The following is a 16,851-nucleotide window of genomic DNA, read 5'->3' as shown; positions in this document are numbered from 1 at the left end:
AGGTAGGGGCGGAAGATGAAGGGTTTCAGAACCTCTTAAGCAATACCAGACCAGCCTAGGCCTCGTGAGACTAAGAGACAAAACAAACAAAAAACTGTCACAGTGTTTTGCCCTAGAAAGTTTTAAAGACTTTAATTTTATCAGTAGCCTTTAAATATGTATTAAATATATATTACTTATTTAAACAACGAAGAAAATCCATTATCAACTCACATGTGTCCATTTTACATTCAATCAGCAGGGTCAGCATCATTCTCCCTCTGTCTCTGTCTCTGTCTCTGTCTCTGTCTCTCTCTCTCTCTCTCTCTCTCTCTCTCCTCAAAGCATATGTGTGACAGAGGTAGTGAACCTTGGTCCTGTGATCAACAGAAAGCTATTTTCCCTCCACTGCCATTTCTAGCCACTGTCCTGCTTGAGATCCTTGTAGCATGCATACAACCAAAAGATACACACAAGACTCAGAATGTAATTTTGGCACCAACAGTGAGAGCTATTTGTATTTGACAGTATTACCATGACAAAGGTTTAAGGAATGGCAATGAGGGGAGAAAGAATGTTTGAAGGCAATACCTGAGTGAAGAGTTATTGTCACACTAGACCAAAATTTCAACAACAGTCAAAAGCAAACTGCTGCTATTCTTAGAGAATTAAACACAGAATTCCTCTTGAGAAAAAAGGCTCCTGCTTGTTTGCCAGGGAGACTCTGTAGGCAGATTGGTTGTGAAAGGCAGGCTTTGGATGTGGTCCAGAAGAGAAGGCTGAACAGAGAGGGTCAGGGATGACTGTCTGACAGCCAAATTAGGATGGTTCTTGAAACAAGTGTGATTAGATCAAGACCCTGTGATTGGAGAAACAAAACAAAAACACTTGTGCTATATACTCTACTTTCTTAAGAACCAAAACAAGGGAAGCTTGTTGTGTTCCCTAATAAACAATGTCTATAGGGTTACCAATTCTGAGATGTAAATCCACGTAAAAAATTTGCTCAGCACAGGACAAAGCTCCCCTCCACCCTGCAAACCAGGAACTTGGGATTTGAAGTGCTGGCCTTTACCTCTGATAAAGCCAGGGCTCTACCACTGAACCACACAACCCAGTCTGAGAAAAATACTATCTTCTCCCACATAGTTAAGATGTTAGTTAAAAGGGACTTAATCAAAGGAAGGCAAATAGAATTATTTACAGGTAAACATTCTTCACTCTTCTCAGAGTTCACTTTCACAAAGTGATTCACATAGGCTAGCCAGGGCTACATAGTGAGACTATCTAAAAACAAGAAAACAATCAATCAAACAAACAAACAAGAGGGCAAGGAAGAAGGGAAACAGGAGAAGGAAGGAGGAAAGGAGAGGGGAGGGGAGTTAGAGGGAAGGGCAGGACATGGTAGAGCTTGAAAATCTACACTAGGGAATCCTAGAAAAAAAATTCCAAGCTGTAACTCTACGGAACAAAAGAGATGGGCCTTGAGCAAGTTTAAATACACACAGTAAAGAGAAAGAAAACCTCGGAGCTTCAAGATCTGGGTACTATGCCAGAAGCTGCTATGTGAATTATACCTTCATCCACAGGGAATGAAGAGCCCAGAGGACTGCTCTATGTCGGCCACTAGTGCTACCTCATGTAAAGGACCATTCTCTATAAAGGGAGAAATAATAAGTCAACACTGGAAAGGACTCTGTGTGTTTGAGGTAAGAAAAAACCCTACACGTAACTCTCCATGCAGAGGGTAAACTCACCTTCCCCTTAAGGCTGGTGGGCAATTCAAGTTCGATAGCACCTGTGAAATATAAATAGAGAAAAAGTAAAAGACACCAGGCTTAAAAATGAGATAGTAAATAGTAAAACATTTCTGTCTGAGACAGATGAAAGGCAGAAATTATCTCTCCAAAAATAGCACTTCCAAGTCCCTCATCTATGACCACCTAAAGTTCTACCCATAAAACTCTTAAGAACTCCCCTCTGGGCTATCTACAAAGAGTTCAGTAGCAAAGAGTACATGGGCTAGAAGCCAGGTCAGGGACTGAAAGAGAAGGTTCCTGCCTTCCTATCAAACCACTATCCAAAGAGTCTCTGATATTTTAAGACCACTGACTACCGCAGCCCATGATAGGACCCCGGCCTCTATTCGTTACAGTGCAAACGCAGGTTTCCAGATTCCAGGCATACTCCAATCACTTCTTTCATGGGTGTCTCATTCAGTGGGTTTTGGCTCAATCCTCTAACCCTGGTTCTAGGTGCAGGGGGTGTGGGTGAGGTGGGCAGGGCTCAGTGTCCTTCTCTCTGTGCTGTGGCAAACTAGGAACTGTGAAGAAATGTGTATGAGTCAATTCTTTTTTTTTTTTTTCTTTTCTTTTTTTTGGAGTTGGGGACCGAACCCAGGGCCTTGCACTTGCTAGGCAAGCGCTCTACCACTGAGCTAAATCCCCAACCCCATGAGTCAATTCTTTATCTAATAAGCAGATGCCATGATTATTACCCAAAGAACGAATTAATGCATCACTTAGACCACTGGGCTACCTAAAGGAATGACCAGAAAGAGTGATTCACTAAGTCTTCCTAGGGAAGAATACACAATGGACCTCAGAATTCAAGGAAAATGCATGCACAGTACTCTGTTGGCCTCATGCACAGCTGGTCCTCTGTATCTGTGGGCTCTAGGATTGTGAATCCAATCAACTACAGAGAAAAAAAATCTGAAAAAAAATACTCTGTATTTATTGAACACAGACATATTTTTATCATCCCCTAAGCAATACAGCACAGCAATTTATACACCATTTACATCATAGTGTATATTATCACAAGTGCAGATAATTGGAAGGCATACAGAGGGATGTGCTTAGGTTCTAGGCAAATAACGCACCATTTTATATAAGGGGAAATTGACTTTCATTGGATTTAGGACTGTGTGTGCACAGAGGAGTCTTGGGTCCAATCTCCCAGATATATGAAGGGACAACTCAAATATAAAATATCTTACAGTAGGACAGTCCTTTGTGCTGGAACACAAAATCCTGGGACTGGGTGCCCTCTGGTCCAGACCCAAAGCTCAGCATGCCTAAGCAGACTTTGCTTGACACGTTCCCGATTTTTGCTGTTGTTCTCTCTTCTCTCTCTCTCTCTCTCTCTCTCTCTCTCTCTCTCTCTCTCTCTCTCTCTCTTTCTCTCTCTCCCCCTCCCCCTCCCCCCCTCCCCCCCCTCTCTCTCTGTGTGTTGGCTGTCTGTCTCAGTGAAACTCCAGGCTTTGATGGGAAGCATCTCCAGCCTCCCTTAAGCCCCCCTTACGTTTAGATCTCCTTGTATGTATTATATTGTTTATGTAAAAATGTCTCCCTCCCACCATTAGTTCCCATCATGGCACTAAAATCCTTTCTTTATAATAAACCTCGTAAAAGGGGATTTTCTGCCAGTGTCCTGTGTGGACACGCTGTTGGGGTATTTGTTTTATCATCTTTTCTAACAAAGTTAATTTTATTGATTGAAAAAAAAAAGGCAGAAGATTGCCTAAACAAAAAGAGGAGTCATCTCAAAGTTACTTCCCCATAAGGAAAAATAGCTGGTGTGTTAACATAGGAATACTTCAGCTTTTCTCTCTCAATGTGGTATTTAAGGCAGAGGACTTGGCACCACAGTACACATCTTTAATTCCAGCAATCATGAGACTGTGACTGAGGATTGTGTATCTGAGGCCAACTTGGTCTTTGCAATAGTGAGATGCTGTCTGAAAGGGGAGGAAACAATGAAGACTGAGGGAACTTCATTGTCAGACTAGTTGAAACCGGCCTGACCGGTTAGAGAATTGGTTCTCTCTCTAATGCTGATTTGTCTGGGAATGTTTGATAACAACCATTGTTTCAGTGTGTGGACTGGGAGGTTTGGCCAGTGACTCCTTTTGTACTTTTAGCCCTGTCTGTTGGAGCATTGGTGAAGAAGGCTAGTCTAAAATAGTCTTCTACATAATATTTATATTACTTTATTTATTAGTTTTTTGTGTTAGTGTATGAGGAGGGAAGGTTGAGGGGTGTCAGAACTTGGAGGGGTTCCTTTTTTCCTTCTACCCTGTGGGTCCTGAAGACTGAACTCTGACTGTCAGGGTTGGAGGCAAGCATCTTTAATCAGCCATCTTAACCATCCACGGTGTGGATTTGTCTGTGTAATTTTTTTTTAACTGGTGCTGGGAATTGAACTGGGGCCTCATATATACAAGGCTAGCTCTGTCACTAAGCGATATTCGCCTAGTGTAACTTTTATTGAACAGTCTTTCTCCCATCTACCACATGAATCCTCCCTGGCTTTCAAAACTCCTCATTCCCCTGGCCACCAGAGCTGTATTAAAATGCTCTATTTAAATTCTCCAAATATTCTCTTCAGCTTTTTGTACTATCATTAGCAAGGCACTTCTCTTCTGTCCTGGAAGGTTCTAGCCCTAGCTGATAAGACATTTCCTTTAAACCTTGTGAACAGATGGCACTCAGCTAACATTTATCAATTTTTTTCTGTCTTATTCTTCAGGTCAGGGCCCCCTTCTCACTTGCCCCAGCCTCTCACTTTGCCTCTCACTTTGGGCCACTTTGTAAGACTTCAGCACTGCCATGGTCACCTGGGAAAACTCAAGTTCTTTTTGAGTATTGGTGTCCTAAAAATAAACTCAAAAATGGGCTTCAAGAAGAAGCTCAAGGACAATACTTATTGAAGTTTGGGAGAAAACAAAAACAAAACAAAACACCCCAAACAAACCAAAACACCAGGACAGGCAAATTCCAGAAGCCACCAGGAGGTGGGGAGATGTAGAAAAAAGTGAAATAAACAAGCAAATGACAACAAAAACAAAAACATGCCGGTTAAGTTAGTCGTAGATTTCAGTGCCATGATGGGAACTAATGGTGGGAGGGAGACATTTTTACATAAACAATATAATACATACAAGGAGATCTAAACGTAAGGGGGGCTTAAGGGAGGCTGAAGATGCTTCCCATCAAAGCCTGGAGTTTCACTGAGACAGACAGCCAACACACACACACACACACACACACACACACACACACACACACAGAGAGAGAGAGAGAGAGAGAGAGGGAGGGGGGGGGAGAGGGAGGGAGGGAGAGAGAGAGAGAGAGAGAGAGAGAGAGAGAGAGAGAGAGAGAGAGAGTACTACCATGAAGAGGATATTCTGTAAGTGGTCTGAGACCTACAGTACGCAATTCTCACCTATAGTCAACTTATTGTGTAATAGCACAGTCAAACATCTTACTCCTCTCCAAGCAAACCTTAAGAGGATGGATCAACCTTTCCCCTAGTTTCTCTTCTCTTCCCCATAGCCTCTGATCACCTCCATTCTACTCTCTTCCTACATTCACCCAGTCACAGATTTCACATCTAACTGAGATCATGCAGTATTAGCTGTCCTGTGCCTGGCTTCTTTCAGTTACCTCAAAGATCTCCAGTTTCATCACATGCCGTCACAGATGACAGGTTTGGGGGTTGTATTTGTTTGCTTGTGCTGTTCACCTTTGACAAATAGTTACTCTGATCCCTTAAAAGGTTTTAGCAGCTTTACATCACGTGCATGATAAAGACTGAAAGGTATGTCCTTTAAATGAAAGCTGGAATGAAGTCTCGGTCCTCTCTCTCTCTCTCTCTCTCTCTCTCTCTCTCTCTCTCTCTTTCCCTCTCGCTCTTGCTCACTCTTGCTCACTCTCTGTTTCTCTCTGTCTCTGTCTGTCTATCTCTTTGTCTCTGTCTCCCCCTCTCTCTATCTCTCTGTCTGTCTGTCTCTGTCTCTTCCTCCCTCCCTCTCTATCCATCACCACTGGCCATAGCAGGGAATGTCTGCTTGGAGACACAGAACCTAATAAATAGCAAATAAATGAGGGAAGCAGGCAGAGGAGCGTGCCGGAAGCTTACCTGTATGCCCTCTCAAGCTCTGTTGACATTGCTCATTTTTGTCTGCTTTTTATCATGGATAGCAAAAAAAAAATATAACAAGGGTGGGCAAGAGTCTGAAAATTATTTCCTTATCCTGCTGGCTAGTTTTATGTTGACTTGACACAAACCAGCCATCAGAGAGGAGAGAGCCTCAATTGAGAAAATGCTACAAGATTGGGCTGTAACCCTGTAGGACATTTTCCTAATGTAAGCCCGACCCATCGTGTGAACCACCCCTGGGCTGGTGCTCCTGGGTTCTATAAGAAAGCAGGTAGAGCTTTCAATAATCAACAGCAACGTAGAAACCAAATAAACCCTTTCCTTCCCCAGTTGCTTTTGGTCATGGTGTTCTAGCACAAACAGTAGCCCTATCTAAGACACTTGGATTGGATCCGTCACTTTCCACATGTATAACCCTGGTCATGATTCTTAACGTTGGCCTCTTTTCTATCATTAGAAATGAGAGACCATCATGATATCTAACTAAACAAGGTTGTAAATTAAATAGGAAGTGCTCAGTGAATAATTGCCATAGCTGTTACTTCAGCTGGCTCACTGCTGAGTCTTCATGAACGACTTTGAAAGGCAGTGTTCTTATTTGGGGGTGGGGCATGAACAGCATAGCTCTGAACAATAGAAACTGTTCACCCTGATACACATTAAAACAAATCTATATTTCCCTCTTAGAACACAGGAATATAAAGTCTACCTCAGTTGGTGTTTGGGAGTTTGAGGAGTTGAAAATGCTGGAAGGAGAAAAAGCTAAAGACAGACATGAAGAAAGTCTCAGGAGACAGATGTAATTTCTTGCCTAAGCTTCAAGTTCTCAAAAACCTTAAAGGCTGACTTTCAAATTTCTAAATTAATTTAATTAAGTTAATTTCTGCATACATAAAGTTACATTGAGCCAACTGAAAATATTAATTTAAAACTGAGCCATGCCTCACCAAGAATAACTATTTTTAATAATTATTTTATGACTAGCATATACATTGTATCTTAGATTTATGGATGTTTTGGACGTCTATTAGCAAGTTTATTTTTCAACCTAGTATTGAAGGACTGGGAGGCAGGCAGGTAGGGGTGACAAAGGGAGAATAAAGATGGCGAACTTCCAGGTTTCTTCTTCACACTCCTGATGAGAGACAGAGACTTAAAGGCCTGGCAGGCTTTTTCTCTTGCGTGGAGGATCCCTGCCTATGGACTGGTCTGACTAGTTCAGGGTCAGATCACAACATGTTTATTCCAAAGTTATAGGCCTACTGACCTCCCTATCTTTATTGGAGAGGAGAAAGACACCATAAAACCTTCAAGACTCCCAACCCTCAAGGGGAGACAAGATTTGGGCTCTGGAGTTCCCCTTCTAGAAGTTCTTGCTTTTGTGTGCCTTGCTGTGTGTATGTATATATGTGTATGTATATTGTGTTAATATGTGTGCATGTGTGTGCATGTGTGTATGTGTGTGTACATATGAGTGTATATGTGTATGTATGTGCATATGTGTATACACGTCTGTGTTCAAATGTATGTTAATGTGTGTATGTGTGCACATATATATGCATGTGTCTATGTGTTTGTGTGTATGTGTGTGCATGTGTGTGTATTATGTATATATGTGTGCATGTGTGTATATGTGTGTGTGCATGGGTGTATATGTGTATGTGTGTGCATATGAGTATATGTGTGGATATGGTAGATATACATGTTCATATGTATTTATTGTATGTATATATGTGCATGTGTGTATATGTTTGTGTATGTATGTGTGTGTATGTGTGCATGTCATTAGCCTAAATAAGCCTTCCCCCATCAGCTGATTTGGCTCCTGGGTTTGAGGCTTTCTCTGTTACCACCCATTGCGTTCAACATTTCTCCTTCTTTTGAATTTTTAACTAGCAAAGAAAATGAATGTAATCCAGACCCCTAGACAGTAACCATATACCTGTAGTAATTTGTTGATTATAAATAACTTAAATATGATGTGACCATCTTTATGCTTCTGCCACGGCATTACTTGTTTCTTTCCTTTTTTTTTTTTTCTAATGTTAGGGATAGAGCCCAAGGCTCAGGCGTATTGAGCTTTGCTTTTCTAAGGTATTGGAAAATAGCAAGGCTGGAGAGAGAGACTCTTCCCCCTCTAGGAGACCCCGGAGTGAAATACCAAGAAGACAAATGTTTCTCTTGTTATAATAACCACCTCTTTGTAATATTTCTTCAATAGACTTGTGGTGTGTGCATGCACATACACCACACACACACACACACACACACACACACACACACGCACATACACCACACACACACATATGTATGCATGCATGTGCACTCTCTCACACGCACATGTGTACTCAAACATCTGTCTCCCTTTTTGAAGCCTGGGCAAGGAAAGGAAAGGTTGTGGGTAACCAACTCCTGTCCCCTGTTACACAAAATGCTCATAACCGTGAGACCCTCTCCACAAACTTGCAGTGTTGTAAATGAGACTATACCCTTCAAAGGACCACAAAAGTCACAGTGAAGCAAAAACCACTGTCACTCTAGTCAAGAAAGGCAGTGTGCTGCCAGGACTCCTGTAGTCTGTGAACCCATTGTTTGAGGTCCACAGTGAGATAAATATGGAAAACTAAGAGTGGGTGTTTAGGAGATGGGGCAAAATAATTTTATGTCTGCTATATCAGGTGAAAGATATGACTTGTATTTAGATGCCTGGGATTTTAATTTAATGCCCAGTAATTCACTTTCACTGTGTTTTACAAAGACAACAAAAAACCTGTCCTTCCCTATATAAAGCAGAGGAGCCTTGATTAAAAGGTGTCATCATCTTGTTTTGAAATCTTGTTTAAGCACAGCAATTTTCTAATTACAAACCAGTCGCCCCACTGAGAAACACGGCTGGAAATGGAGCATCAGGACTTGTTCATATACATCAAGCAGGTTCCAAAACAAGTTTGATTTGTACTGAGTAACTCAGTTATTTGGCAGTCAGAAACCACACAAAACAGGGGGATACATTCTTGATAGTTCCCTGTAGGCTCCAAATATCTGAAAGACAGCTTAGTTATTCAAGAAACTCAAGAATTAATCTAGCATTCTTGCTGTAAAATAGCTGAGTTTTTGATGTAAAAAAAAATACCTCTTATAAAAGATGGCGGCCTAATGGCGGCCCAATGATTGTGTATAATTATAAGTTCTTCCAGAGAAACTAATTCACCTTGCAACATTCTGAAAGTGTGGTGAATTGCACTGCTCCTGTGAGGAGGTGTTGGCCTGACTGGCTGTGCTAGTAGAATCAAAGCAGGACTGGACTGGAGTGATTATTGCTGACGAGCACTTGCTGCTCTTTCGGAGACCTGGGCGTGGTCCCAGCATACAGTTTGGATGGCTAACGCCACTCAAGGGGTTTCAATGCTCTCTTCTGGCCTCCACGGACACCTGCACATGCGGGTACGGAAAGAAGTCTTACTAAACAAAACGAAACCAACCAAACAAACAAACAAGCAAACAAAAACACAGTCTTTCAAACTAAATAAGTAAAGCATGACTTCCTTCAGATCCTCGGAGGGGTGTGCGGAACTCCAGGACCGTGTTCCCAGAGCAACGAGTTATCAGCAGGCTCGATGTTACTGAAGCCAGCCAATGGATTTTTGTTTCCCAGCTGTTGTCGGGGAACACTCTTAGGGCAAGTCTGGACTTGGTGAGCATGACTGTAACGATCTGTTCCCTAGACATTAAGGATAGCACAGAATTTGAATGCTTCATGATCTTTTACTTCACTTTAGGATACGTGGGGAGGTTCTTTGCCTGACTCTTGCCCCAACAGTACCTGAGGCATATCTCACAATACACGAGACATACTTTTATATACTTCTCAGACTCACCAGGCATCCTTGAATAAACTCTCAGACTTAAGCCAGGGACTTAGGTAATAAAGCCGCACCTTCCTAAATTCTGATCACATTTGTGAGGTTCCTTCCTTAATGACTCATGCCACAGATGGTAAAATTTAATACCTGTTTATCCAGTCAGTCAGTCTTAGCTGCATCCCAAGTTAGACTTCTTCACTTAAGAGGCTCATGGATGATTTAAAAGGCTCTGAGGGTATATTTTAGAGACAGGATTCTTGGAAAGGGAAGAAAAAGAAAAGGAAGGAAGGAAGTCCAGAGCAGTTGATAATTTTAGATGAAGGGGGGAAAAAAACACTGATTTCAAAGGAAAATTTTGCATTTCTTTCATATATGGAGGTAAAAAAACCACTAAAATTTTTTTGTTACCAAAAGAAGCAATAGTTGTCACTATGGTTGTTACAAGTATCTTTTTTTTTTTTTTTACCTGCAAAATTTTAGGGATGCTTTATTTCTGTTTTCTTTTCTTTCTTTCTTTTTTTTTTTATTAACTTGAGTGTTTCTTATATACATTTCAAGTGTTATTCCCTTTCCCGGTTTCCGGGCAAACATCCCCCTCCCCCCTCCCCTTCCTTATGGGTGTTCCCCTCCCAACCGTCCCCCCATTGCCGCCCTCCCCCCATAGTCTAGTTCACTGGGGGTTCAGTCTTAGCAGGACCCAGGGCTTCCCCTTCCACTGGTGCTCTTACTAGGATATTCATTGCTACCTATGGGGTCAGAGTCCAGGGTCAGTCCATGTATAGTCTTTAGGTAGTGGCTTAGTCCCTGGAAGCTCTGGTTGCTTGACATTGTTGTACTTTTGGGGTCTCGAGCCCCTTCAAGCTCTTCCAGTTCTTTCTCTGATTCCTTGAACAGGGGACCTACTCTCAGTTCAGTGGTTTGCTGCTGGCATTCGCCTCTGTATTTGCTGTATTCTGGCTGTGTCTCTCAGGAGCGATCTACATCCGGCTCCTGTCGGTCTGCACTTCTTTGCTTCATCCATCTTGTCTAATTGGGTGGCTGTATATGTATGGGCCACATGTGGGGCAGGCTCTGAATGGGTGTTCCTTCAGTCTCTGTTTTAATCTTTGCCTCTCCCATCCCTGCCAAGGGTATTCTTTTTCCTCATTTAAAGAAGGAGTGAAGCATTCACATTTTGATCATCCGTCTTGATGTGTTCCAGACATCTAGGGTAATTCAAGCATTTAGGCTAAAAGCCACTTATCAGTGAGTGCATACCATGTATGTCTTTCTGTGATTGGGTTAGCTCACTCAGGATGATATTTTCCAGTTCCAACCATTTGCCTACGAATTTCATAAAGTCGTTGTTTTTGATAGCTGAGTAATATTCCATTGTGTAGATGTACCACATTTTCTGTATCCATTCCTCTGTTGAAGGGCATCTGGGTTCTTTCCAGTTTCTGGCTATTATAAATAAGGCTGCGTTGAACATAGTGGAGCACGTGTCTCTTTTATATGTTGAGGCATCTTTTGGGTATATGCCCAAGAGAGGTATAGCTGGATCCTCAGGCAGTTCAATGTCCAATTTTCTGAGGAACCTCCAGACTGATTTCCAGAATGGTTTTACCACTCTTCAATCCCACCAACAATGGAGGAGTGTTCCTCTTTCTCCACATCCTCGCCAGCATCTGCTGTCACCTGAGTTTTTGATCTTAGCCATTCTCACTGGTGTGAGGTGAAATCTCAGGGTTGTTTTGATTTGCATTTCCCTTATGACTAAAGATGTTGAACATTTCTTTAGGTGTTTCTCAGCCATTCGGCATTCCTCAGCTGTGAATTCTTTGTTTAGCTCTGAACCCCATTTTTAATAGGGTTATTTGTTTCCCTGCGGTCTAACTTCTTGAGTTCTTTGTCTATTTTGGATATAAGGCCTCTATCTGTTGTAGGATTGGTAAAGATCTTTTCCCAATCTGTTGGTTGCCGTTTTGTCCTAACCACAGTGTCCTTTGCCTTACAGAACCTTTGTAGTTTTATGAGATCCCATTTGTCGATTCTTGATCTTAGAGCATAAGCCATTGGTGTTTTGTTCAGGAAATTTTTTCCAGTGCCCATGTGTTCCAGATGCTTCCCTAGTTTTTCTTCTATTAGTTTGAGTGTATCTGGTTTGATGTGGAGGTCCTTGATCCACTTGGACTTAAGCTTTGTACAGGGTGATAAGCATGGATAGATCTGCAGTCTTCTAAATGTTGCCCTCCAGTTGAACCAGCACCATTTGCTGAAAATGCTATCTTTTTTCCATTGGATGGTTTTGGCTCCTTTGTCAAAAATCAAGTGACCATAGATGTGTGTGTTCATTTCTGGGTCTTCAATTCTATTCCATTGGCCTATCTGTCTGTCTCTGTACCAATACCATGCAGTTTTTATCACTATTGCTCTGTAATACTGCTTGAGTTCAGGGATAGTGATTCCCCCTGAACTCCTTTTATTGTTGAGGATAGTTTTAGCTATCCTGGGTTTTTTGTTATTCCAGATGAATTTGCAAATTGTTCTGTCTAGCTCGTTGGAGAATTGGATTGGTATTTTGATGGGGATTGCATTGAATCTGTAGATTGCTTTTGGTAAAATGGCCATTTTTACTATATTAATCCTGCCAATCCATGAGCATGGGAGATCTTTCCATCTTCTGAGGTCTTCTTCAATTTCTTTCCTCAGTGTCTTGAAGTTCTTATTGTACAGATCTTTTACTTGCTTGGTTAAAGTCACACCGAGGTACTTTATATTATTTGGGTCTATTATGAAGGGTGTCGTTTCCCTAATTTCTTTCTCGGCTTGTTTCTCTTTTGTATAGAGGAAGGCAACTGATTTATTTGAGTTAATTTTATACCCAGCCACTTTGCTGAAGTTGTTTATCAGCTTTAGTAGTTCTCTGGTGGAGCTTTTGGGATCACTTAAATATACTATCATGTCATCTGCAAATAGTGATATTTTGACCTCTTCTTTTCCGATCTGTATCCCCTTGATCTCCTTTTGTTGTCTGATTGCTCTGGCTAGAACTTCAAGAACTATATTGAATAAGTAGGGAGAGAGTGGGCAGCCTTGTCTAGTCCCTGATTTTAGTGGGATTGCTTCAAGTTTCTCTCCATTTAGTTTAGTGTTAGCAACTGGTTTGCTGTATATGGCTTTTACTATGTTTAGGTATGGGCCTTCAATTCCTATTCTTTCCAGGACTTTTATCATGAAGGGGTGTTGAATTTTGTCAAATGCTTTCTCAGCATCTAATGAAATGATCATGTGGTTTTGTTCTTTCAGTTTGTTTATATAATGGATCACGTTGATGGTTTTCCGTATATTAAACCATCCCTGCATGCCTGGGATGAAGCCTACTTGATCATGGTGGATGATTGTTTTGATGTGCTCTTGGATTCGGTTTGCCAGAATTTTATTGAGTATTTTTGCGTCGATATTCATAAGGGAAATTGGTCTGAAGTTCTCTTTCTTTGTTGTGTCTTTGTGTAGTTTAGGTATAAGAGTAATTGTGGCTTCGTAGAAGGAATTCGGTAGGGCTCCATCTGTTTCAATTTTGTGGAATAGTTTGGATAATATTGGTATGAGGTCTTCTATGAAGGTTTGATAGAATTCTGCACTAAACCCGTCTGGACCTGGGCTCTTTTTGGTTGGGAGACCTTTAATGACTGCTTCTATTTCCTTAGGAGTTACGGGGTTGTTTAACTGGTTTATCTGTTCCTGATTTAACTTCGATACCTGGTATCTGTCTAGGAAATTGTCCATTTCCTGAAGATTTTCAAATTTTGTTGAATATAGGTTTTTATAGTAAGATCTGATGATTTTTTGAATTTCCTCTGAATCTGTAGTTATGTCTCCCTTTTCATTTCTGATTTTGTTAATTTGGACACACTCTCTGGGTCCTCTCGTTAGTCTGGCTAAGGGTTTATCTATCTTGTTGATTTTCTCAAAGAACCAACTTTTGGTTCTGTTGATTCTTTCTATGGTCCTTTTTGTTTCTACTTGGTTGATTTCAGCTCTGAGTTTGATTATTTCCTGCCTTCTACTCCTCCTGGGTGTATTTGCTTCTTTTTGTTCCAGAGCTTTTAGGTGTGCTGTCAAGCTGCTGACATATGCTCTTTCCTGTTTCTTTCTGCAGGCACTCAGCGCTATGAGTTTTCCTCTTAGCACAGCTTTCATTGTGTCCCATAAGTTTGAGTATGTTGTACCTTCATTTTCATTAAATTCTAAAAAGTTTTTAATTTCTTTCTTTATTTCTTCCTTGACCAGGTTATCATTGAGTAGAGCATTGTTCAATTTCCACGTATATGTGGGCATTCTTCCCTTATTGTTATTGAAGACCAGTTTTAGGCCGTGGTGGTCCGATAGCACGCATGGGATTATTTCTATCTTTCTGTACCTGTTGAGGCCCGTTTTTTGACCAATTATATGGTCAATTTTGGAGAAAGTACCATGAGGAGCTGAGAAGAAGGTATATCCTTTTGCTTTAGGATAGAATGTTCTATAAATATCCGTTAAGTCCATTTGGCTAATGACTTCTCTTAGTCTGTCGACATCAATGTTTAATTTCTGTTTCCATGATCTGTCCATTGATGAGAGTGGGGTGTTGAAATCTCCCACTATTATTGTGTGAGGTGCAATGTGTGTTTTGAGCTTTAGTAAGGTTTCTTTTATGTATGTAGGTGCCCTTGTATTTGGGGCATAGATATTTAGGATTGAGAGTTCATCTTGGTGGATTTTTCCTTTGATGAATATGAAGTGTCCTCCCTTATCTTTTTTGATGACTGTTAGTTGGAAATTGATTTTATTTGATATTAGAATGGCTACTCCAGCTTGCTTCTTCTGACCATTTGCTTGGAAAGTTGTTTTCCAGCCTTTCACTCTGAGGTAGTGTCTGTCTTTGTCTCTGAGGTGTGTTTCCTGTAGGCAGCAGAATGCAGGGTCCTCGTTGTGTATCCAGTTTGTTAATCTATGTCTTTATATTGGGGAGTTGAGGCCACTGATATTGAGAGATATTAAGGAATAGTGATTATTGCTTCCCGTTATATTCATATTTGGATGTGAGGTTATGTTTGTGTGCTTTCATTCTCTTTGCTTTGTTGCCAAGACGATTAGTTTCTTGCTTCTTCTAGGGTATAGCTTGCCTCCTTATGTTGGGCTTTACCATTTATTATCCTTTGTAGTGCTGGATTTGTAGAAAGATATTGTGTAAATTTGGTTTTGTCATGGAATATCTTGGTTTCTCCATCAATGTTAATTGAGAGTTTTGCTGGATACAGTAACCTGGGCTGGCATTTGTGTTCTCTTAGGGTCTGTATGACATCAGTCCAGGATCTTCTGGCCTTCATAGTTTCTGCCGAGAAGTCTGGTGTGATTCTGATAGGTCTGCCTTTATATGTTACTTGACCTTTTTCCCTTACTGCTTTTAATATTCTTTCTTTATTTTGTGCGTTTGGTGTTTTGACAATTATGTAACGGGAGGTGTTTCTTTTCTGGTCCATTCTATTTGGAGTTCTGTAGGCTTCTTGTATGTCTATGGGTATCTCTTTTTTTAGGTTAGGGAAGTTTTCTTCTATGATGTTGTTGAAGATATTTACTGGTCCTTTGGGCTGGGAGTCTTCACTCTCTTCTATACCTATTATCCTTAGGTTTGATCTTCTCATTGAGTCCTGGATTTCCTGTATGTTTTGGACCAGTAGCTTTTTCCGCTTTACATTATCTTTGACAGTTGAATCAATGATTTCTATGGAATCTTCTGCTCCTGAGATTCTCTCTTCCATCTCTTGTATTCTGTTGGTGAGGCTTGTATCTACAGCTCCTTGTCTCTTCTTTTGATTTTCTATATCCAGGGTTGTTTCCATGTGTTCTTTCTTGATCGCTTCTATTTCCATTTTTAATTCCTTCAACTGTTTGATTGTGTTTTCCTGGAATTCTTTCAGGGATTTTTGTGTCTCCTCTCTATGGGCTTCTACTTGTTTATTTATGTTTTCCTGGAATTCTTTCAGGGATTTTTGTGTCTCCTCTCTATGGGCTTCTACTTGTTTATTTATGTTTTCCTGGAATTCTTTCAGGCATTTTTACGATTCCTCTCTGTAGGCTTCTACTTGTTCTCTAAGGAAGTTCTTCACGTCTTTCTTGAAGTTTGAAGTCCTCCAGCATCATGATCAAATATGATTTTGTAACTAGATCTTGCTTTTCTGGTGTGTTTGGATATTCCATGTTTGTTTTGATGGGAGAATTGGGCTCCGATGGTGCCATGTAGTCTTGGTTTCTGTTGCTTGGGTTCCTGCGCTTGCCTCTTGCCATCAGATTATCTCTAGTGTTACTTTGTTCTGCTATTTCTGACAGTGGCTAGACTCTCCTATAAGCCTGTGTGTCAGGAGTGCTGTAGACCTGTTTTCCTGTTTTCTTTCAGCCAGTCATGGGGACAGAGTGTTCAGCTTTCGGGCATGTAGTTTTTCCTCTCTACAGGTCTTCAGCTGTTCCTGTGGGCCTGTGTCTTGAGTTCACCAGGCAGCTTTCTTGCAGCAGAAAATTTGGTCTTACCTGTGGTCCCAAGGCTCAAGTTCACTCGTGGGGTGCCGCCCACGGGCTCTCTGCAGAGGCAGCAACCAGGAAGACCTGTGCCGCCCCTTCCGGGAGCTTCAGTGCACCAGGGTTCCAGATGGTCTTTGTCTTTTTCCTCTGGCGTCCGAGATGTGTGTGCAGAGAGCAGTCTCTTCTGGTTTCCCAGGCTTGTCTGCCTCTCTGAAGGTTTAGCTCTCCCTTCCACGGGATTTGGGTGCAGAGAACTGTTTATCCGGTCTGTTTCCTTCAGGGTCCGGCGGTGTCTCAGGCAGGGGTCCTGCCGCTCCTGGGCCCTCCCCCACGGGAGCCCAGAGGCCTCATACAGTTTCCTCTTGGGCCAGGGATGTGGGCAGGGGTGAGCAGTGTTGGTGATCTCTTCCGCTCTGCAGCCTCAGGAGTGCCCACCTGACCAGGCGGTTGGGTCTCTCTCTCACGGGGTCTGGGAGCAGAGAGCTGCTGCGGGCCGGGATCCGAGGGTGTGGGACTTCCGGTA

This window comes from Rattus norvegicus, chromosome 4 (assembly GCF_021556685.1).
Source record: "Rattus norvegicus strain SHRSP/BbbUtx chromosome 4, alternate assembly SHRSP_T2T, whole genome shotgun sequence".
Classification (NCBI taxonomy): domain Eukaryota; kingdom Metazoa; phylum Chordata; class Mammalia; order Rodentia; family Muridae; genus Rattus; species Rattus norvegicus.
This window is presented reverse-complemented; position numbering follows the sequence as displayed.